A 25,741-nucleotide genomic window follows, 5' to 3' on the forward strand; every position below is an offset into this window, starting at 1 on the left:
GATAAGCAACAAGGGTATACTGCATAGCACAGGGAATTACAGCCATTATCTTGTAATAATTCATAAGAATATAATCTGCAAAAATACTGAATCACTAATCTGTACAACTGAAAATAACATAATATTATAAATTAGCTATATTTCAATAAAAAAGGAAAAGTATTCAATGAGTATTTTTAAAAATTAAATTAAAAAAAATAGTGCCTAAATTTCTCAAAAACATGATTATACAATCACACCAGGGGGCGCTCTTAACACTGAAATGATGAATGACATTTTAAAACACATGGTGGCCTCATCTGGCCAAAATGATTTTTCTAAGCAGGTATAATACTTGCAACAAATACTCATCTCTCCAAAATGTTTACTGGTAAGACACACATTTTCTTTTGCATCCAACTGCTTGCGTTGTTAAGACTATCAAGTTAGTCTTTTAAGTAAAACATTTTCGGCTGATAGAAAACATCTTATTTTGGAAACATTTGTCTATTTAGACTAGCATCTCTCTTATTCTTTCTGTGACTGGGCTAGTTTTGAATAATAAGTAGAATGCTTAAGAGTACAAAAATTTTAAAATGGTTTCCTTGTCAAGTTTTTACAAAATTTCTTTAGTTTTTTTGTTCTTTCATAAAAAGGAGGAGATTCTCAAAATTATCTAAAATTTCACTCACAGTGAAATTTTAATGTGAGTATACTGGGCCTTTTTCATATTTTGTCATTACCTTGTAGGAACTCTGAAGCTCAGATGCTCTCCTCAGGAAGTTCAAGATTCAGGTTCCTAAAAATATAATTAGAAAATAAGTGTGAGGTTTCAAGGAAATAGAAAAAGTCTAAAGGAAAGGGTGGGCTATATCACCCAGAGAAAATCATCATAAACTACTCCACCAACAGTATGTATTTTTATATATGTGACACCTGATTAAACATAAGAAGTAACTTAAAGTTGAAAGGAAAGAATCACAAAGTATGTAGAAGGAAGAAGACATAGCTACCTGTCTTCCTACAGTGGTAGAAAAGGAGTTTGTAAATTTTTCTCAACCCATGTAGTTGAGATAACCCCTTTTAGCTGTCAGCCACTTCCACGAGTCACTGTTCACCTGTGCCCAAGTTCAAACGGGGTGAGTTCTGGTCAAGGTTTACCTACTATGTGTGGAGAAGAGTATGCAGGAGAATGTTACGTTCAGGGAAGCAGGCTCAAACCTTTATGTAGTTTGTGCTCTAAATCAAACACACCATCACACTAATGTCTCCAGTCCCGGGGACAGGAACTTTTCTTCTCATTCTATAACAAAAGTTTAAAGTAAAAATACACCTGAAAAAAATGATACATTTATTTACTGTTTTAGACCTAATGTATGTGAATGATAGGGAGTCCTACCCACCCAGAAACACATATTAACAGTTTTCAAAAATGTGGGTGAGAAGGAAGAAAAAAAAAAGAACTCAGTCTGGAAAGAGGCCAGGCCCCAGAGAAGAAAACCCTGCAGGGAGACTATGTCAGGAGAGGGGTCAGGTGCCTACCGTTACCTGCATTACCCCTTCTTAATCTTTGGAGTGAAAGCTACTACTGAGAGGTTCATTAAGGCAAATGCAGCCTTGTTTGGTGAGAAGCAACATCTGACATGAACCAATCTGGCGTATTGTAAAACCACAAGAATTTCCATCAACAGCAAAGTCAGAGTGATGGGTTGGAGTTTCATGTTGCCCATCCTGTTAGAAGCAGGCCCTAAGTTGGTTGGTAGAAAATGGAGATAGAGTACACTTCCCATTAGGATGGGAATGGTTGCCAGAGAGCCACCAAGTAACCTATATCTTAGATCAGGTCCTTGTGCCACCTGAAGATAAGGATACTAACCAAGAAATGGTGAATTAAAAAAAAAAATAACAAATTGGATATTGGGTATGAGAGAACAGGAAGCATCAAGGATGACACAAAAGTTTTTGATCTGAGTAACTGAAAGGATAGAGTTGCCATTTGGTGGCACTGGGAAACTATGGGGAAAGCAGGTTATTTTGACGTTTAGGGGAAATAACAATTTTGACTTTGGATATGTGAATTTTGAAATGCCTATCAGACATAGCCAAGAGGAACAGTATAAAGTAAGCAGTTGGCTGGATCGGGATGGAGTTTAGAGAAGGGTATCAAGTTCTAAACATAAAACTGAGGGTTGTCGACTCACTGACAGCATTTAAAGCCATGAGACTCAAGTGGACGTGAGTGCAGACCGAGAAAAGAGTTGACAAAGACTAGCCCTGGTGTGAGTAGACTCGTGGGTGCCTCCATCATCCCTGTCTCCTGATGGTCATGTCCTTGTATGATTCCCATTCCCCAGAGTGTGAGCAGGACCTGTAACCTGCTTCAAACCAACAGACTGTATGACAGCAGGTATGTGAATGATGCCGTGTGATCACATTTTTACATTATAAGGTTATAGGGCCCATCGTGCTGGAGTTTTATCTTCACTAACTGACTTCTGTGAAGCAAACAGCCATGTTGAGGAATCCACTGGACAAAGAATTGAGGGAAGCCTCTACCCGGCAGCATGTAAGGCCTCCAGCCTCCAACCAACTAGAAATGAAGCCTTACTACTACGCCTTAAGATAATAAACTCTGCCAACAACCTGTTCAAGCTTGGGAATAAATTCTTCTCTAGGCAAATATTCAGATAATACCCCAAGCGCCAGCTGACACCCTGATTGCAGTCTTACAGAAAACCTAGCTGTGCCCAGACTTCTGATCCAAAGAAATGGAGATAGTATGTATGTTGTTTCAGTCCTCTAAGTTTGAGGTAATTTGTTATGCACTGATAAAAAAACAAACAGCAAGTCCTGAGCTACTACAATATTTAGAGGCCAGAGAGCTACAACAGAGCCAGGGAAAAGGCCAAGGAAGAGAGTCTGGCGAGGTAGGAAGAAAACCAGAAGAAAAGCGTTTCTCCAAGAGGCTATTGCCAGCTTCCTCAGAGAAATCTGAAACAGAGAGAAACAGCAGAGAGAAAGTTGAGTCTGCTGACCTGCTAGAGAGACCCTAAGGTAGTCACCACTGAAAGGGACGTGAGAAGCCGAGTCTGAGCCACCTCCATTCCAGCCTCCTTCCGAGGAGCCAGTGGTCAGAGGCACTGCTCAGTAAAAGACATTCAGCTTTATCAGGCTCCCTGGAAGACCCAATTAGTGCCGGAGCTGTGCTGATTCACTGTTTATAAAGATGTGATAGTTGGTATTTCAAAACTGGCTAACACTTAATACTAATCACAGTCAGTTCATTTTAATTACTAAGTAGCTAACATAACCTATTTTTAAACTTTTGTTTTTAGACATGCTTAGATTGGCTTTTAATGTGCTTTTTTAAAAAAAATCAATACAACCAAATCTAATGAGCATATATTATGCACAAGGCCCTGAATTAACTAGGTAGAGCTCAGTGAAAGAGGCTGCCCTGCCGCTTTCTGTACATCTATAATTTGTATGCAAACTTACACTATTTATAAAGCACTGTCACACAATCAAAGACTGTGTTGTGCCCTAATGTGATTAGTATTCAGCTTTTATTTAGATTTATCTACAGTGAGCATCCTATTTTCCTATAAATGCTTTGAAAGCAATTTCTTTCTTATTCATTCATTCAGTGAAGATATATTGAGCACTTATTTAGTTATACAGAGGGCAAATTGGACAAAAAATACACCAGTATTCAATGCTCCTGTTCTATAAGAACAATACTATCTAAACTGTATCCCTTTTTCTTTTATGTCCTCAATATTATTTATCTATGTCTGTATAGTTATGTGTTATGTGTACACACACACACAAATACACACACACACACACACACACACACAGTTGATTCTTGAACAACACAGGGGCTATGGGTGCCAACCCTCAGAGCAGCTGAAAATTCTCCTATACCTTTACAGTCAACCCTTTGTATCTATGGTTCCCCCATATTCTCGGTTCCATACTGCGGACTCAACCAACTACAGATCATGTAGTATTGCAGCATTGAAACAAATATACCTATAAGTGGACCTGTGCAATTCAAACCTGTGTTGTTCAAGGGTCAAATATATATATAAACATATACACATATATACACATTTACTCTTCCCTAACTTATGTATATAGTGTGTATATATATATACATGCATATAAATATTATATAATCTTTAGTGTGTGTGTGTGTGTGTGTGTGTATATACTCTATACACACTCTGTCTAACCTGGCAATACAACTCTTCCCCTTGCACCATCAGCTTTTCCCCAGGTTTTGCTCCATTATCAAGGCTAAAATTTTATCAGTTGCTTCTATATTTCCGTTTGTTCAGGTTAGCAGTCTTCATTACTCTCAGTAATGTCCTTAGCACTGTGAGGCAAAAGGAAGTGTAAGAGTAAATTATGACATGGAGGAGTTTTCAACTTATTTTATCACTAACAGCTTTCCTAATCTTTTTTGGCCAATCCTCACTTGAATGTATGCTCCTCCATAGCATTTACTCCTATTAGCTTTTCATTGAAATATTTTTTACCACATAGTATGTGCTCAATAAGCATTACTTGACTGGAAAGCTACTTTCCAAAATGATTGAGGTGGCTTGCATGAGAATGTAAATACACATTTAGCCAAGCAAATGGAAACATACCATTAGATAAACATATATAAACTACAGCTAAATAAAAAGTGCCTACACAATGTTTAACCCATAGTTTTCACTCAACAATTTGTTTAATGAATAGAAGACAGTAACTATTTTTAAATATGTCCTATAACTGTATTTGAAAATTAAATCTAGCCCTGGGCTTTCTCACAGCTATTATAAAAAGAGAAATACAGATTGTGTAACCTTATTTCCAACAAAAAGAAGTACTTCATTTTATGAAAGGAAAAAAGTTTTTCCTAAGTGATAAGTTCTAAGAATATACTGCAAAGATAATTAGATTAAAGCAAAAATCAGAGCACATGTCTTCCTTAATGGGCTATAGAAAGATGGATACATTGACACAGAATTGGTAAAATTAAGGTGTTGGATTGAAATATACAGCTCTTTCCAGGATTTCTGCTGTGATTCTATCAACTATTACTCTCTGTGTTACTGATGCCTTTATTATACCAGGAATAATTATTATTTATTAGAACAAGTTGGTGAGCATTTTCAAGAATGGAAGGAAAAAAAAGCAGACCGCTAAATGAACATAAATGTATTGCACTTTTCAAAATGCACAATGTATTTATCTCACATGAAAAAACATGCCTCAATATTAATATCTATTTTCCACTCCTCTAAAGGGTAAGACTTTATTTTAATAAAGTATCACATGAAGATACATTAAGTGAACACAATTTTAGCCTATAAAACACTGCAAAATGTAAATTAATTACTAACATTGTGAAAAAAGCATACTTCTTAACCAGCGCTATATTAGTGAGAACAAATTGCTTCTCTACATAGGCCATATTGCATTGCCTGCCAGTACCACAGCAAGCTGCTGAAGCCATTATCCCTAATGCATACAATCACTGGGCAGTCCAGGCTTTGCACCACATGTCCATGTCCCAACAGGACCAGAACTCAATGGTCCTGGGCTAGGCATCTAACCCAAGGGCAGTGAATCCATTGGGTTGGCTTGTGACATTAAATGAGAATTGGTTCAATTAAAAACAAAACGCTGGGGCCAATGTATTTCTTTGTCTTTGGATTCAAACTAAGAAATGTCAAGAAGATAGAGCAGTGACAGAATTGAAGGTGACAGAGGAATAAAGAAGTAATACAAGTTACTAGGGAATACAGGCATAGAAGTTAGTAGAGTTGCCATCACAGCTGTTTTGGTCCATGCAGAATCCAAGAAGGTAGGTAGTCCCCAAGAGCACTTGCTTTGCAGTTTAATACAAATCTGTGTTCTAATAAGAAAACAGCTTTATCCTTTTTTTCCAGCATAGTGGAATGTAACTGACATATAACACTGTGTAAGTTTAAGAGGTACAATGCGATGATTTGATATACATTGCAAAATGATTACCACATAAGGCCAGTTAATACAACCATCACCTCACATAGTTACCATTTTGCGTGTGTGTGGTGAGAACATTTCAGATCTCTCTTAGCAGTTTTCAAGCATATGATACATTAGATCCCCAGACTTTATTCATCTTATAACTGGAAGTATGTGCCTTTTGACCATCATCACCCAATTCTCCTCTCCCTCTGCAATTCTACTCTGTTTCTAAGTTCAGATTGTTTTAGATTCCACATATAAGTGAGATCATACAGTATCTGTCTTTCTCTGCCTGACTTATGTCAACTAACCCCTAAGGTCCATCCATGTTGTTAGAAATGGTAGGATTTCCTTCCTTTTTATGGCTGAATAATATTATTTATAATATATATTAATAATTATATCACACATTAATGCTTATATATTAATATAATTAACATACTATGTTACATTATTATAACATAGTGTTATATGTATATAGTATAGTGTATGTAGTAGTATAACACACATTACATGTAAATAATATAGATATATAGATAGATAGATCTCCTGCTTTTCAAAGGTTTGCTTTACACCCTTGGCTTTTAGTACTTGTTTTTGCTAATCAAAAGAAATTCGAAGAGGATTTTTCGCATTTAAGAAAAAAGACAAAAAGCGAAAATAGCATTCAGCACTTGTTCTGCAGTGAGGCCCTTATATAAGCTGTGTGTATCTGGAGCAGCAAGAGTAGTGCTCCCAAGCTCCTTCGCCATGAACTACACTCAGGATCTCAGCATCAAGACACCACAGCTTTGAATTGTGTCTGTGAGCATCTGTGCTTTATCTAGATTTAATTTGTACATCCTTTAGCAAGATGTGTCTATCCCAAGGTAACTGCTGCTTCACTTTATGCCATTTTGGCTTAAGAAAGGTTTCATAGGAATGCTCTGCTTTCGAATAATGAGAGAAACTCGTATACCACATTTTCCTTAACTATTCATCCCTCAACGGAAATTTAGGTTGTTTCCACAGCCTGGCTATTGTAAATGATGCTATAATGAACATGAGAGTGCAGCTATCTCTCCCTATGGAAAAGATTTCATTCCTTTAGGACATATACTTAGAAGTGGGATTGCTGGATCATACGTTAATTCAAGTTTTAATTTTTTGAGGACTCTCCATACCATTTTCCATAGTGCTACACCAATTTACTTTATCACCAGTACTGCATAAGTGTTCCCTTTTTGCTACATCCTTCCCAGCATTTTATCTCTTGGGCTTTTGATAAAAGCCATACTAACAGGCGAGGTGATATCTCATTGTGGTTTTGACCTGCATTTTCCCTCATGATTAGTGATGTTGAGCACCTTTTAATGTGCTGTTGTTTTCATATGCATATTGTCTTTGGAAAACATCTATCTCAGTCCTCTACCCACTGTTTAATCCAATTATTTGGGGGGCTTGCTACTGAGTTGTATGAATCTCATATATTTTGAATATTAATCCCTTATGTACTATATGGTTTCCAAATACTTTCTGCCATTCCGTATGTTGCCTTTTCACTTGCTGATTGTTTCTTCTGCTGCGTAGAAGCTTTTCAGTTTGACGTAGTTCCACTTGTTTATTCTTGCTTTTGTTGCTTGTGCTTTTAGTGTCATATCCAAAAAATTATTGCCAACACCAATGTCAAGGAGATTTTTTCCTGATTTTTTCTAGGAGTTTTATGATTTCAGGTGTTAACGTTTAAGTCTTTGATCCATTTCAAGTTAATTTTTGTGAGCAGTGTGAGATAGGGGGCCAATTTCATTCTTTTCCATGTAAATGTCCAGTTTTCATAACACCATTTATTGAATAGTCAATTCTTTCCCATTGAGTATTCTTGGCCCCCTTGTCAAATTTTAGTTGACAACATATGTAATAGGAGAATAACAAAATATGCTTATTATCACAGAAGAAAATATGACAAAGTCATTAAAACATGTTTTTGAACAATATTAAATGTACGGCAAATTAGTTATGTATTTTGCGTTATTTTGTGCATATTTTGTGTATTTTGGATTAAGTGAGAAAAAAGCTAAAAATTACGTAGACAATATGATCCTAAATTTGTTGAACAAATATAATATAGAGGCAAAAGACAAATGTTTAGGCAGTTAAATACATGGACCTGGAGAAAAAGACCATTAACTGTTTACAAGGTATTTTATGTTGGATGACAATATTTTTCTTCATACTTTTTTTATAGTTTTAAAATATTTACAGTTAAGTCTGGTTTTGTTTTTTAATCAGAAAAATAAAGTGTTCTAAAAAAAATTAGCTTAGGATCTGAACTATGTGCTTCCTCCAAGTTCTTACAGATCAGTGAGGAATGAGCGCCAGGTAGAGGATCTGACTACAGTACTAGGATTGGACAGTATCCTTTTCCAAAGCCCTTGATTAACATCACCTGACTCAGCTGTGCTTCACTCCACACACTCACCTCAGCTCAGCACTACAGGATTGGGACACTGATGTTCACTAATCAGCCTTACCTTATAAAGACTTAAGTTATTTGCCCAGTTGTTCGTATGTTTTACTTCTCAACTGCAAAGTACAGTTTCTATTCCTTCCGTCTCCTTACACAGTGCATCATCCAGCACTGGATAAGCTTTTGCAAACATGAGGACATTAAAAAGTTAAACTGAAAATTCTCTCTTGAATAGAAAGTGCACAAGTTTTCATCCCATCAGGCACTCTTCTCATAAAAAGGGTGAAATTAAGAGTCAAAAACCAAAACTACTCCTAAGAGAAAAATGAGATTTTTTGAGTAATTGAGAAGACTTGAAGCAAAGTTATTAAAAAGAATTATTTTACTTATCCAAAGTCATCATAGCTGAAGAGTTTTTGTTTGTTTTTAAAGTGGCAAACATCAGTAAGGTATATCCACAGTGGAAGAAAATCACCACTTAGTAATTTCAGAATTTCACAGATAGATGAAATGGTGAATAGGATCAGAAATAGTTGGAACTATGGAGATGCAGTTTGATGGAACTGTGCAATGAAGGTAGAAACTTTTAACTTTAAAAGTTAAACTTCATGCAATCACAGATAGAAAGACTGGAAACTTTGACATTATACCAGTTCTTACGTATGGACATGACAAACGCAGAACAGAACAGAGAAAATAAGCATATGATGGTAAGGCAGGTGGCCTAGAGGTTCCACCAGAGTGGAAATCTCACCTCCACCATCACTGGCTAACTCCCAGCAAGTTACTCAGATTTCCCTAGTCTAAAATGAGGATAATAGTAATACTTACCCCATATGGTTCTTGTGAGAATAAACTAAAACCACATAGTAAGTTTAACAAATACTAGTTGATTTAGATTATGAAGTGGAGAACATAACTATTTCACTGAAATCCATTTTATTTGCTTACAGCATCATAAAAAGCTGTATTACTATTTGAAATTTAAACATCAGTTTGAATTGGAGTCACGAATGCTGGGCCCTAGTTGAGGTTCTCTGACCTTGAGGTGAGCTGTGGGCACACCATTTTCTTTTCTAAGCCCCAGTGGTGTCATGGGAAAGTGTACAGGATAAGTTTTACACTCTCTTCCTGCTTTCAAATTCCTATGATCTATATAGCTAGGAGAAAAAAAGTGTTTTAATACTGCTGCTTACAAAATATTTTCACAGTAGGAACTGAAATAGTGGAGCATTTCAACATATTTATGTAACACCTAAATTAAACAAAGAGCGAGTACAATTTCCCAGTGGGAGAGCCACAGAAGTAAAAACTGATCAAAACAAAGAGTTTTCAGAATGCATACTAAAGTTTCAGTGAACAGAAGAAAATCCCTGAAAAACCAATCCTGGTGTTCGAAAGAAAAAAAAAAAAAAAGGTGTGGGGGGGTATTTTTGTTGCTTTTTTTGGCTTTTTTCCTCTGCATGTATCCTCCTTTATAGTCTCATAGAGACGCAGAAGATATACTGATAGCAGATAAAACTAATTCCACTGACTTATTTACATCTTTTCACCTTATAATCTAATTTAACTAATGTTTGTTAACTTATGATGTATCATAAGTATTAGAAGCTGGTAGAAATTTTGAAGAGTTTTTTTTATGTATCTCATGTCTGCCCTCTAGGAATCTATTTATATATAATAAAATAAGGTATATCATATATAATAATGTACATAAAGACATACGGTATTTTTATATACTACAGAATAAGATATATACACACAGTTAATGTATTCAAACACAAAAGTAAATGGCTTAAATTCAGGATAGTAAATTCAAGAGATAATCAGGTCCAAGAAGGGCAAGTAAATACGTGCAATGGGCAAGGCAGATACTCAGCCACACTGAAGCACATTTTCTCAGAAAAGCTGCCTGCTAAACTGCCCATGGATTGCTACCACTTGATAATAGGAGACCAAGGTTCCTAGACCTACTAATTTTCTGAAGAGAAACAGGAATTTAGATGTTTATGTAAAATATCTATTCTTTTCTAGTGTTGGAAACTAATTTAAACATTTTAAAACCTCATGCAAATCAAATAGACACATCTTCAGATTATTAAGTGCTATGGAAAAAGTATTTGTTAACACCTTATGATGCTTCAAATGTTTAACATGCTGTAACATATTTTTTCTCATAAAAACCTGAGGCAATTATTACACCAATTTTAACAATTTTATGGGGAAACTGAGGATCAGGGAAGTTATATAACATCTACACAGTCAAATAAGCAGAAGATTTGGTTTCAAAACCAGGCTTGTCTACCTTCGATGTCCATATCCTTTCTAATATGCAACATTTTTAATCAAAAAAATGTTCCATGAAAAGAGAACTTTATTTTAGACCTGAGAGGATAGGTAAATTTGGATAACAAAGAGGAGATATGAAATGGTTTTCATTAGAGGCAACATGTGAATACTAAGAGGAAGGAATGAACATGGTTTTTTTAGAGAACACCTTGGAAACTGGATTGGTGACAGTAGACATTACATAGTGGGAAATCCAGAGAAAATGGATTATATATAATATATCAATAGTATTTAAATTTAACATTCACAACAAAACAGAACATCAGAAGCTAGTAAACTTAAAGAAATAGCTCTTTTCTATTCATCTTAACCTCCAGTGTCAAGCAATCATCAATGACAACCTTTATTGTCTTTATAATCTTCCTAAGAGAAATAGATTTTGATGACAAAAGAGGTGAAAATCACGTTGACACATGTACATGAGAAAAATTATCTAATGTGCTGAACTCCGAATTCAGACATCCTAAAGCAACCCCAAAATGCAGTTGCTCTATATTTCAAACAAAAGTTAGTGTCCTATCTAGATGAATTATTCATTAAATTACACTTCTTAATTTCATCTGGATTTTACTCAGTCTCCCCACAAAGTGTCTTAAACTGACATCCCAGAGAGCATGATCTGCCCTCAAAAAGTTTAAAAACTGCCCTGATCACTGTGAAGAAACTAGCCTCCATTCTTATACAAATACTTTATTTAGTTTCAAAACCACAAAAAGACTCTGATTCCTTTAAAAATCAAATTGTACTACCCCCATTAAAATTATCCCTAAACTATCCCTAAGCTTGGTGGGAAAATCTGAAATAACACAAACATGAGTATTCATCTCAGCTCTAGCCTTGAAGAGATGGAGAGTGTTGCTAGAACTTCTGGTATTTTTCTTCAAAAAAAAAAAAAAACAACTGAAAAGCTGAGAGTTTTTTGGAAGGCCTCTTAATTTTTCAAAGTTTGGCTTAGTTAAGAGAATAACTTGTAAGCTAAAACACACAAACACACAAACCTGCAGAATCTCTAAAGGAACTGTAGGAATTAGCATTCAGCCAGGGTTGGGGCAAAGTAGGGTAGAATTGCAGCAATGTTCAAACATTGCTATAAGACATAGTATTTAAGAAATGGCTTATACAAAGGTAGAGAGGAAAGACACTGCTAATTACATTTGAGAAACAGAAGTGTCACTTGTTAACTTCTTTACAGCAATCCTCTTTGCCCCCTCTCACCTCCACCACCGCCATTTCCCAACAAAGAAGAAAGTATTGTAGCATCACTTATATTTTGAGATATTTTGATATACCAGCTCAACCAGTATACGGGTTTCAGGCCATTTTTCATTCATGAAAATATTAGCTGTATATTAAATACATTTCAAACAGAGAGAATAAGGAAATAAACTATTCTAGAGCTTTAAAATGCTGCATCTCAAAGTTACTTGACTTAAATTATTTGGTTTGGTACAGTTAGATAGACCCTAGAGGAATATCTAAGAATTTCTTGGGAACAGGAGACTTTTTCAAACAATACAGCTCTATTTCCCTCAGTTCTTGAAGATTCTGATGGGTGTCTTGTGTGTGTGTGTGTGTGTGTGTGTGTGTGTGTGTGTGTGTGTGATGTGGTATGTGTGTGTATGTGGCCATTATGTGTACATTTGTCTGGGTTCTAGGGTTGTAAGGATTAACAACCACAGCCCTAGCTTTCAGCAGCTGATGTGGAAGTACCTTATTCCTCAGATATATAAAGAAATAAAATGAGTGGAAATCAAGGTAACCAGTAACTAACATGCAGGGCAGTTAATCACTTTTCTAAAGCCATTTCACAAATATCATTGATTGCTCTTTACCCCAACCTTGAGAGATGAATGATGCTTCCTGCATAAAAAGTGTGCTTATGATTTCTCTCTGATTATTCAACCAGTAGCTGGCAGAGCCAGACCCTCAATTTAAATCTGCTGACTTAGGGTGGAAACAATACACTCTCAGGGATAGTGTGTTGTCCTTAAGGTGCGTGGATGAATGTGATGAGGAATGCATGGTTACATGAATGAGCTCCACAAACGGGTGAGGCTGTTGAAAGCCTCTGTCTCTCACCAGCAGTGTGGTCTCTTCTTGCCAACAAGGCTGTCTCCACCCTAACAACCCATACTCCAGCCCTACCAAGGTTCCCTCTTTTTCTAACTGCCTTAACCGCTGGCTGATACAGCCTCTTTCATTTCTCCTAAATCCGACTCAACTGCCTCTTCTACTCCTTCTTTTTGGGCTTGCGGGTTTCTATCAAAATGAACACAGATTTCTGGAGTCAGAGATCTTTGTCCAAATTCTGAAGCTGACATTTACAAGCTCTGTGATCCTGAAGAAGGTTATTTAATGTATCTGAGCTCTAGTTTCCTCATCTGGAAAATGGCGCTGGGGAAGAATAAGTAAAGAACTCTTAATTAAATAAGGTAACCTAAGAGGTCTGTCTGGTAGCTATTACAGTTTATGTCTTCAATGACATTTTGTACTCTCAATCAATCTGATTTGGGGGAATACATATCTTTGTTTCTCATTTCTATCTCAGAAAGGTAATTCTTCACAAATTATGTCAAATAGAGAAATTCTATAGCATGAGTAAAAGGAAATGAACTCAGAGGTCAGCATGTCAGAGTCTGAGTTCATGTCTTTACCTCTTCCTAGCTGTAGAAACTCAGACAACTTACTGACTCACTCTGTGCCTAACATGAGGATAGCAATGCTACCTACCTCAAAGAGACTGCATCTTAATCTAATTAAATGGAAATTAAATAAAGTAGAAAGCACTCAGAATATCGTAGAAGCTCAATAAAATTTACTATTATTTGTTAGTAGAGATATTATTCCTTCTTTATTTGAACCCCAATCACATTCTTTTGGTCAAATTATCAGGGGACTGAAATTGATGTCCAGTAGGTAAATAGATTAAAATATTATGAACCATAAAGAGAAAAATACGTTTCTCTTTTAGATTACAATTTACTTTGTATCTCAAATCAAATTGAAAGCCTTTTCTTTGGGAACTTTAGCTTATCCATCTATTTTGTCCCTTTTAAAAAAAATGGCTCATATTTCTGTGAAAACTAAATTCAACGCATAATTTACAACACACAACCAAAATCCAACATTTAATTTTATGTTTTATTCAAGAAAGAGCAACAGAGCTGGGAGGGGAGAAAAGCTGGAATTTGCTTAAATTTGTGATATTTTTAAGATTCACAAAATATACTTAAAGCAAAGGTGAGGTGAAAATACAGTGAAGATACAAGAAGATCCCTAATGAATGAAGCAGTGAGTAAAATTTCACCCCTGAAATTTTCATTGGTGACATTTTTTTTCAGATGCAACATCTAATATATAAAACTAAAAAAACAAACAAACAACAAGCTGGAGCTTAACTAGTCTTCATTTCATATTCCATTTCTGTAACTACCAAACCACACATAGCCTATTATCTTGATTCTTTCGCATATGCTTTTTTGTTCCCAGAGCAGAATGTAGTCTCAGCTACACTAATTGTATTTCAAAATAAAGGTTATGCTTTGATATGTAGGTTTTACATGGTCCCAGATGACCTCTGAAAGCACACACTATTTTTTGTCTATGTAGCCTTAGATATGATGCTTTAAAAAGTAAGAAAATTGTAAACATGGCAAATGCAGAAGATATTTCTGGAAATTTCTCTCAACACTGATATTTTTGTGTATTTTGTAAGACTGACACATGAAATTCTGTGCTGGTTGCTTCTCTTCTGTTATGTGTTTGTTTGAACGTGGAAATAACCATAGTACTGTTTAACCAAAATGCTCCCTACCTGATATGTCTGTGGTTACCGCTGATCTCCTAAGTATTCTCTGAAAATTACAGGTCCATTCCTGCCTCGAAATGGTTTTTAAAAATACTTCAAACCTCTCCTCTGCTTCCAAGACTATGGCTTGGAACTAAGACGACATAATTGACCTCGAACACATACCTGCTTTTGGGTAACTGCTACACTGCATGTAGGGATAACTTCTGCTCATGTATGTCTTTCCAGCCATTCATTACCAATTCTTCTTTTTAATTTTCCTCTTTAGTTTGTCTTTTTTAATGGACATTCTGCAAATTTTCTGGAAGTCATGGAATAAAATAATTACTAAACAAGGAAATTAAAGGAAGGCATTTTAAATCCAATGCCAAGTGCAAAATGTTAGATTTTAATGTTTCTTCCAGAGAATGCACTGCCCACTCATTTTGCCTGAGATCTGCTGGAGCCACTTTCAACCTTTCATTTTTTTGTTTGTTTGTTTCTTTTACTGTGTTCTCAGCTGTCCGTGGAAAAAGCTCAGAGTTGTTCCATCTTTTTCCATCCTCGGTTCTGTAGCTGAATCCTAAACATTTTCTGCCTAAATGACAGTTTTTTCTACTTCTAATCCATACTATAAAGATCCTCTAGATTAAAATTCCTAAAACATCACTTTCATCATGTCATAATGTTGCTTAAGATCCTACCGTAGTTCTAGTGGTTGTGGGAAAAGCCCACATTCTTTACACTGAGAGTTTCCAAGGCCTGGAGATGGTATCCCATTTCAGTTATCAATCTAACCTCCTATGACTTCCCAATTTGCTGTCATTCCCATCAGATTATATTCCTTTCCATCCCCCACATGCCATGCTTTTTCTACCTATGACTTTGCTGATACTGACTTCTCTTTTCCCCATCTTTTCAGCTGTCCAAATCCCATGTTACTCTCTAGGGCCAACTGAAGTATCATAATACCTATTAAAAAAAAAAACAAAAACTTCAACTGCTCCAACCCACAAGTCACACTTCTCTTGGAATTTACACTAAACTTACCAACTGCTGTGTAATTCAGTGTGAGGTTTGTATGCTGCACTGAATGATTTCTCCTTTGGAACTACTGCAAGTCCAAAAAGATCCTAAGCTGCTTGAGGTCATGGAAAATGCCCTATGTTACCTCTCTATTATCCACTGTGCTTTTTTCATTGCTGAAAACACACTCAGTATATAAGGACACAAAGTGGACTCGACATAATCTTAAAATAAAAGGTTTACAAAATGCAATTCTACTAATTGTATTACATAAGGATAGATTAATGATTGTCTAAGATATGTGAATAGGGCTAATCTGTGTTCCGTGAAAAAGATTAAGCAGATATCAAATTTTTATAAACAAAATAATAGTTTAAATATACTGGATAGTGATATTTAAATAATTTTTGGTAACTATAAAGAGAGGAAGGCCACCTGATTTTCAGTTTCAAACATAGGTTTCTGTCCTGGTCTCATAAAAAGAAAGCTTTTTGATTTTCTAAATTAGGAGTTAAAAGAAACAAGGAGGTAGGGAGAGAGCAAAGTAAGTATGGCTTCCAGCTGTGAGATGGTGTATCAGAGCACAAATGAGATGGGGGGGTGTCTACAGAGGAAGTCTCCCTGGGACAGAGTGTCAGAGTCTAATCTGGGTGAGGAGGGCTTCCTCATGGAAGACCAACCTGGAGTTAGGGAAGCATCCCAGCAAGAGAAAGAGGAGGAGCCCAGCACAGCTGCTCAGAACCAGAGTGAGCTATGATTCCTTTGGAAAGAAGCCTGATGTGAAATGAGCACCTAAGCTAGACGAGGAGGGCACGGTTCATGGGCATGGCCTCGTATTAGCTGTTATAGCTCCAGCAAGATGAGAAGGATCTCCATGCATTTTGGTTGATCCAGTGGGGAGAACCAGGAGCCCAAATGCAGTGAGGAGGATACTTATAAGTGAGGGCAGGCTAGGACTGGATTTCAGAGTCTAACTGGGGCGAGGAACTCATCTCAGCGGAGAGTGACAGGATGGGGCATAGGATCCCAAGTGGAGTGAAGAGGACATCAACACATGGGAGTCAGATCTGGAACAGGTGAGAAGTGCATTTGAGTGTGGGAGGAGTTTAAAGGGAAGATAGGTGATTGGTATACTAAAGACAATATATTTCCTGGGAGAAACCAGGAAACAGGTTTTTCAGAATCAGAGATGAGAGTTAAACATATGCAAAAGGAGAAAACTGAAATAAATTCTGTGGTTTTGGACAGGTATTGGTTATACTAAAAACTCATGGTTTTCACTATAGAGAGAGAAATAATTATTGATATAAATGTGTGTGTGTGTGTGTTGTATGTGTGTTATACAAGTCTATATTCCCTACATCAATCCACTGTAAATCCTGGAAGTACTGACACTCCAAAAGCAATCAGTAGTACACTTAACCTTTGGGTCTTAGCTTCTACCATTCCCCACTAAAAGGAAATCACGCTACTTGGAGAAATGGTTGGAGACACAGAAAGTGCAAGTTAAGCTACACATATCCAATATGGATATTAAAATAATATAAGGAACTCATGCAACTTAATAGCCAAATAAAAGCAATTTAATAAATGGGCAAAGGACCTGAATAGACATTTTTCCAAAGAAGACATACAAATGGCCAACAGGTATGTGAAAAGGTGCTCAGAATCACTAATCATTAGAGAAAAGCAAATCAAAACCACAATGAGCTATCACTTCAAACCTGTTAGGATGGCTACTATTAGAATCAAAAGATAAGTGTGGCAAGGATGTAGAGAAAAGGGAACTCTTGTACACTGTCAGTGGGAATGTAATTTTGTATAGTCGTATGGAAAACAGTATTAAGGTTCCTCAAAAAATTAAAAATAGAACTACCCTATGAGCTAGCAATTCCATTTCTGGGTATAAATCCAAAGGAGATAAAATCAATTATCTCAAGAGATATCTGCACTGTCATGTTCACTGCAGCATCATTCACAATAGCCAAGACATGAAAATGACATGTCTGTCAATAGGTGAATGGATAATAAAAATCATATATTTAAACCAAATTTTCTTTATCTTATTCATATATCTATATATCTTATACATATAATATATAAATATATTGTATAATACATATTTATATAAATACATGTTAGTTATATATATAATATATAAATATAAAAATATACATACACAATGGGATATTATTCAGCCATAAAAAGTAGGAAATCCTGCCATTTGTGACAACATAGATGAACCCTGAGGAAATTATGCTAAGTGAAATAAGTCAGATACAGAACAAGGAATACTGCATGATCTCACTTATATGCAGAATCTAAATAAGTCAAATCCATAGAAACAGGGACTAGGAGTGATTAGCAGGGCCTGGGGGTTGGGGGAAATGGGGAGATGTTGGCCAAAAGGTACAGACTTTCAGTTTTAAGATGAATAAGTTCAGAATGGTGACTATAGTCAATAATAATATATTGTATACACAAAATTTGCTAAGAGAGTAGATCTTAAGTCTTCTCACCACACATACACACACACACAAAAATTAACTATGAAGTGACGGATATGTTAATTAGCTTGACTGTGGTAATCACTTCCTAACACATACATATATCAAATCACTGCATTGTACACTTTAAATAAACACAATTTTTATTTGTCAATCATATTTCAATAAAGCTGGAAAAAATTTAAAAGATAAGCCACAAAGTAAAGAAGTGTTTAAATAAAGGGAAATACACTAAGAATTCAAAAGCCAGCTTAAGTGGGCTACTGCTTGACAAACTGGGAACAATTTGAGTACAAAAATATAATAGAAAGTCTCTAGTTTATATACATAAAAATTAACAAAATTAACAGATTCACGAGGAACAGGATATTTATACAATTCCAAAGTTACTTCCCTCAAAATATTTACAAATTACAACAGGGAAAAGAGATACTTTACAGTGAAGGAATCTAGCAGACACCATGTTAATCTAGCAATCACAGTGAATATCCTGAGTAATGGGGCAAATTGAAATCACGCACCACCTAATAGGATGTAATGAAAAGAAGAAAGCATTCTTTCTGTGGTTTCCTGACAAAGATGCCCAATATGAGTGTAATCATGAGGAAACATCAGACAAACGCATATTGAGTGAACATTCTGCAAAATAACTAGCCTGCAGTCTTCAAAAATGTTGTCATGAAAGTCAAAGAAAAAAATCATGGAAATGTTCCAGGCTGAAGGAGTCAAAAGAGATACAACTAAATACAATATGAGATTTTTAGCTGGAACCTTCTGCTGGATGCATTTAGGGTAATGCACAAAACTTGAATGGAATCTGGGCCTTTCTGAAGTATCAGAGTTGATTTCTTGATTTTGTAGATGGTATTGTGATTATGTGGGAGAATGTTCTTTTTTGTAGGGTTTAAACACTAAAGTAGTTGGGAATGATAGAGAATCAAATTAGTAACTTACAAACGGTTCAGGGGGAAGAAAACACTCTTTGTATTGTGCTTCCAATTTTTCTGTAATTTTGAAAGGCTATAAGAAAATTATTAACAATAGGTACTTTTAAAATTATTAAAATATGTTCATGTAAACCCACATATAAAATAAACTAGAGCAGGGAAAGTTGATACAAATACCAAAAAGGAGTGTGTAGTTTCATCTGTCCTGAAAACATAGCTGACATTTTGTTTGTACTCTGAAAAGTCACTATACTAATTAGTGCTAAATACAACTGATATTAGTAAAAATTTGGTTGCCCCAAATCTATTTCTTAAAAATCATCTCAGAAAGGCAGTTAGTATAGCCTGGTAATAACTGGCTGAATTTCAAATATGGTGGAACAATTTTGTCTTTGACAACCAGGAAAGTCATAAAATAATTTTTAAATAAATGAAATACCATAAAAATACACATTCTTGATCTAACAAGAAATATTGGAAAAAAATAGTGAAGTTCAAAAATTTGAGCCAGCAACCAGATATATCTCTTAACAGAGATTCCACTCCTACTGCACAGAAAGAAAGTTTCTCTCCTCTCCTTCCAGTATCATGGGCATTATTGATCAAGAGATGTTCTGAAGAAGTGGCTGGTGCAATTGATTGAAAGCTTTGCAAAATACATATATATATATATATATATCTGAAAGTCCTAGAATTTTAGATTCATGTATCCCAAGATAACAAAAATATCTTTGACAAGCAAAGTTCTCTTCTTTCTAAACTCTTTGTATGTTATAAATAACACCTATGTGAGAACAGATATCTTACCCCAAATCATTCTTAAAAAAAAAAAAAATGGATTCCTAGCTTACTTGGTTTTTATTCACCACTACTCCTGCCACAACTCATAGACAAAAGAGACTTAGGGATAACAAAGATTGATTTCTTTCCTCAACTCAACCTGTATGTGGTCTAGATGACACTATAAATTCTGCCAATGGATAAATAAATCTCATAAATTACTCTGAACCATGAACCATTCTAATGGGTCCAATTGAACCTAGGTTGTAATTCAACTTTTAGTTTAGTAAACTTTTACATTAACATCTCATGAGGAGTCCTGACAAAGATAGACGGCCTGGGGCTTCTACTTCCTTTGCTTTTACAGCACAGCTTGAGCAGGACATCCGGTAAGCTGAAGTTTTTTCAGTATAACATGCAAATTTGCAAAGGCCCAGAGGATATTAGGTAAAGCCTAAAAGAAAGCAATCCTTTGAATGCCTTTTGATGCAGAGGCCTGCAGAGAAGAGCAGGAATCAAATAGTAGACCCTGTCCATTTCCTTGAACAGTCACATAGCCCTGGTTCTTAACCCTTTTTCTGTCTGCAACCATTATTATTGTATACCTGTACTATTCCTTACTACCTGTGATAAATTTTGCAATGGATAAGAGACATTTTAAAAATATCCTTCATTTGGGCATTTGGGTAGCTTATACTGAAAGTTATAATTTTATAAAAAATAATGTCAGTTTCGTCTTAATTTTTGATAGGCAATGGAAATAAAATCTCTACATTAGAATTTTGGTAAAAAAAAAAAAAAAGAACACCAAGGTGCATTATATTTTCATACTCTCAGTTGAATCCTAGGTAAGGCTAGGACTAATTATCCTGAGTATAATTAAATTGATATCACATCTGGATTAAAATTTTTAATTCTAGAAGAAAATCACTCTGATTAGGTCCTTTCAGAATCCCTTACCTTTACACATTTTTACACTGAACTTTTCTCTAAAACTAATTCTTATCTACCAATTTATAAAATATTAAACATTTACTTGCATCGCCTGAATCAGTTTAAAATTCTTGCAGGGTCTATATTAGCCCATTTGGGTTGCTACAACAGAACACTATAAACTAGGTGGTTTATAAATAATAAACATTTGTTTTTCACAGTTCTGAAGGCTGGAAGTCCAAGACCAGGGTGCCAGTGTAGTTTGGAAAGGGTTCTCTTCCTGGTCACATATGGTGGAAGGACCTAGGGAGCTCTGTGGAGTCTCTTTAATAAAAGCACTAATCTCATTCATGAAGGCTCCACCATCATGACCTTAGCACCCCACTAAGGGGGACCACCTCACAATACCTTAACATCAGGCACTAGGATTTCAACATATGAATGTGGAGGGGACACAAACATTCAGACCATAGCCAGGTCTCAAAATTTAAATCTGCTTTCAGAATAAAATTTCCAGTATTATCTTCTTTCTTCTCCCTATATCATCCTGGGACAGGATTATCATAACTAGTATGGAGAGTTTTCTAACCCCTGTCCTTCATAAGTATAAAAAGACAATTTCAATGTTATGCAGAAGAAATCAGAAGAGCTGGGTTTGAGTCTTCATTTTTCATAACATACTACTGGATAAATTATATAATATCTTGTCCCCAAATATTTCTAGGTATTATTATTCCCATTTTAGAAACTGAGAAACCAGAAGCTCCAAAAGGTTCAATGACTCGTGCAGGGTCAGACAGCTAGCAAAAGGAGTCATGATTCAAAACCATATCTGCCTGTCTTAAATATCTGTGTGTGGGTTTTTAAAAAAATTTCTGTTCTATAGTGACATCCTTAATTATTCTACTTAATAGAAGGTTCTAATCCAAGTTATTTCCATTTTTGAAGTAATAGAATACATTCTGTTCAGCTATGCCTCCATGTTTGATATCAGATATTAGGATAAATATAAAGATGAATAAGATACGACTCTTTTCTTCAACAAATTTACAATCTAGAATAAAAACACCAAAATTGTCCTTTATGGTATAGGAAAGACATTGTCTTTTTTTTTTTAACTTATCTTTGACATTTAAAACTTCCACTGGAGGTGGAACTTGTAATATACAAGAAGGCAATGAATTGTTAGAGAAATTTGGTTTCGGGTCATATGTTTTCATCATTGGCTCAGTCACATAGAAAAAGCACTCAAAGGTTACCTAAATGAGGCTTTTCCTAAATTGGGTTTCCAGGTCAAGAGATTTCTTTCTCATGTTGGAATAAATGTATTGAATCAACTACTGGAATTTTCTCCATGCAGACAATGTCTCAATGTCTGTAATCACATGGTAAGATAAGATTTTCAAAGAATAGGAGTGAAAAGTAAAAATTTAGGGACAAAGAAAGACTTATAACCTAGAATGAGAATCTGCACTTGTCCCAGTGGCCACAGAAAAATTTCCAAAGACACCTGACTTCAGGTGAGCCTCGGGGTGGGAACTAGTATAAGTTGCAGGGACTGGCTTAAAAATGACTCATGTGCCAGATTCCTTGTTGGAAAATGCATTACAAAAAGACATTTACTCCAGAACAATGTGAAGAAAACAACTATGAAGACTATAAACAGATTTATTCTCACACAAACATAATTATTAGTCCTTGGTATCAGTATATATTAATCATAATTATTCACTAATTTGTATATTGTGATAAATATAAGCACAGAAATGCAATTTATTTTAAAAGAATCCAATGCAGATAGTAAATTTAGTTATTGCAAAGGAGCCCAGATTTACAAATTAAAAAGTCAAGATATAAACTAAAACAAAAATGAAATAAAAGGAAAGAAAAAATAACTAAAGATGAAATTATTTCTCAAACAGGAATAGGCAGCATACCAGAATCTATTTTCAGCCTTTCAGAAAATAAATTGGTGAAACCAAAAGTTCAATATGAGGAAATGGCTTTTCACAGATTTAAGGAACACCTGATTAAAAGAAAAAGAAAACCCCTCTGTGTACATGAAGGAGTCCACCTACTGGACAGACCTGTTAATTGGTGTGGAAAAAAAATTACAAGCAGGTGTTTTATACTCTAGGCAGAAATCTTCTCAGCAACATGAAAATGTAATTGGCTTTTTAAAAAAAACAATTAGCATTACAACTCTAACAAGAGGCATGAGTCATTAAGTGTACCTCAGTTTAGGACGATTTAATACAAATCAAACCGAAAGGGAAGGAGGGAGGATGGGAGAGACAGAGGGAGGGAAGGAGTGAATCTCACCTCTTCTTTCTAGAATCTTTGTTTCATTTTATTCATGTTTTGCTGAGAAGCACTGGGTAGATTTTCATGGGAATTTCCAAAGAAAGATAATATGTCCTCCTAGCCCAAGGGTATTAGCAAAAACAAAAAAGAAAAAAAAAAAAAAGAAAGAAAAAGAAAAGCAAAGAAAGAATTTAAGAAACAACATTTCATTCTGGCCTCAGCCAGTTTGACATCTGTGAGAAGAGGCTGCCTTACGTCCTTCATCTATATACTGCCTACTACCTAGGGTTCAGAGGTTTCATCTAAGATCATGTATGCAGACCTACTTTACAAGGTTAAGTATCTCAGACAGATATAAGACAATCAAGTCTTGTTTGACAATTCATATCAAGCAGGCGAGCAGTCTTACTACCTAACTCTTCCCTAATCTCCTCATACGAGCAGATTTAGCCTCTGCACCCTCAAGGCTACTTGGAGAATTAAAACAAAAGCAGGACTTGGCCTGGTCCAGGGATTCCTTTGCCACCTCCTGGACATGCCTCACTCCTACCTGGAACTATTAATCAGGCCAGAACCAGTAGGCTGCCAACCCCTGCTAAAGGCATCGATGTTCCAAAACGGAAGGCCTGCTTGCTGTACTGACACCACTTTTAATGACTTTTGAGTCGTGTGGAGAACAGCATTTCACAGTGACGATCAGAACTTCCCTGATAAGCAGTAACTCACATGCTGGGTACTGTGTATTTGGAGCACAATGGGAGCAGCAAAGTGGTGTCCCTTAGAAGGGGTCACAATGACTCATCGCTTTCCTTTGAGGCAAAGACTTTGGTATCACAGAGGGGTGCCTTCAGGTATTAGACATTGCGTTTCACCAAGACTTCAATGAATTCTTTAAGGATTATAGGAAATGAGCAGCAATTAAAACCTGGTCTATTTCCAGTTTGTTAATGCCAATTTATGAATTTAAGTGTTTTTAAAAATTATAGATTTGATTCAAGCCACAAAAGTAATACATAACAAGTCAAATAACAGTGATGGACAGGTTACCAAATTTCTAAAGATGACAGATTACTACACCTTTTCTTGAATGATTATACTAGCAATGATGAGTCTTCCTATTCGCCTCTTGACTATACTTCCTCCAATTCCCAATTCTATCCCTTCTCTTAATCTCCATCCTAGCTACCACTACCACCACAAAGCAAGCACCAAAAGATATTTAAGTCAAGCAGACAGCTACTGCTCTGCACTTTCTAGTGTTCCTATAATGATCATGTATTAATTAATTAAACAAACCCAAGGAGAAAGAGCTATTTGGTAGAACTAGTTAAGCCACCCTGTTAAGTCTCCACACTTTCATCATCCACTATGCTATTATCTGCATTCTCTCTGGCTCAGACTCTCTTCTTTGTTAGGTCTGGCCTTGGATCTAGACGTCTGGTCCTATTAGACCTGCCGCCACCTGCTCCCTGGATTTTGTTCTGTCACAAATGGTCTTAGTATTCAACTCTTCCCTGGATCCACCAGGCCTGCCACCACAGTACTCACTACTTGACTCCTTCAGGTCAGGGACCCTCTCACATACTTCACTCTCTTGTTTTCACTGACTGAATTCTGTTTTACAGTATTACTGTGATGTGTCTTAGCAGCCTACCATGGGCATTACCTCTGAGGCAGAGAGACTAGACAGATAGGACAAAATGTCTAACGTACATTCAGCACAGGATGATGGCAACATGGAGAGTGAAGTCTAACTTCATGTGAAAGGAATGCCTTCTGAGGAATAGTTCACAATGAGGACAGAAAGTCAAACTCACATTTTTATTAAGATTATTAGGACAGGAACAAAGGGCTATGAAGAAAAAATAGTGCTCAAAAGTATTGGCTTACCCCAACTGTGTAAATCTGCACATGCACACACATGTATTAAAATAAAACTAATAAAAAAATGCATCAAAATTAGCAACGGTTGTTTCTGAGGAGCGGAATTTTGAATAATTACTTTTCTGCTTTTTTCTACAATTCTTTTTCCAATGTTTCCTCATTATTCTAGTCTATGTTAAGGGAAAAAATGATTTATACAAAGGAGTAAGTGCCAGCAGCTTGAATGCTATGAAATTCACCTAAGCTCTGACACCTCTAACCAGCACGGCCAGCTGAGCCCTGCTCCAGAAATTTAGATCCAGCTGAAGGTGGTGGGACAGCAGACTTAAGCCCCTACTAAGTAGAATCTGGAATGAGTCCTGACGCTTTACGTTACTTGGCTGTGTCTGAGCAGAAATGTAGCCTAAGTCTAGGCCTTCCTTAGTAAATGCTGTGTTTCCATAATCACAAGCATTTGGCTTCTGTTCCAGAACAGATTAGCTACTAAAGCCAGGTCTGGCAGCTGCCTGGGAACTATAATGGATTTGACTATTGATATCCTCCCTTTAGCTGTCCCAGCAGAAAGGATGCTGCTCTAAAGCAAATGGTGCCCCTACAACATTAATGATGCCACATTCATTCACTGCCTAAATATTTACTCAATGTCTACACTATGCCAGGGCATTGACTCTGGGCTTGTCAAAGAAGACAAATCAGACCACGTCTCCTTCCATGTAGATCTTACATTCTACTGGGAGATGTAGGCAATAAAGAAAGATGTAAAGAAAAAATAAAGCAGGGAAATGCTTTG

General features: G+C 36.0%; 1 protein-coding gene across 2 annotated transcripts in view; it reads right to left on the reverse strand.

Moving 5' to 3' along the window:
• LOC102509421 (cytochrome c oxidase subunit 7B2, mitochondrial) overlaps positions 1-25,741 on the reverse strand; it is a 112,515-nt gene that overhangs the window by 65,554 nt on the left and 21,220 nt on the right. Inside the window, exons 1-2 of one of the 2 annotated variants that reach the window (XM_032496916.1) lie at positions 14,757-14,838; positions 723-778 (exon numbers count right to left, since the gene is read on the reverse strand). The gene's annotated coding sequence lies outside the window, so the exon portion shown is untranslated. Of the gene's footprint in view, positions 1-722; positions 779-14,756; positions 14,839-25,741 lie in introns of those variants that run through there. The other variant, XM_014558125.2, reaches the window with a different exon arrangement.

This window comes from Camelus ferus, chromosome 2, assembly GCF_009834535.1.
Source record: "Camelus ferus isolate YT-003-E chromosome 2, BCGSAC_Cfer_1.0, whole genome shotgun sequence".
NCBI lineage: Eukaryota > Metazoa > Chordata > Mammalia > Artiodactyla > Camelidae > Camelus > Camelus ferus.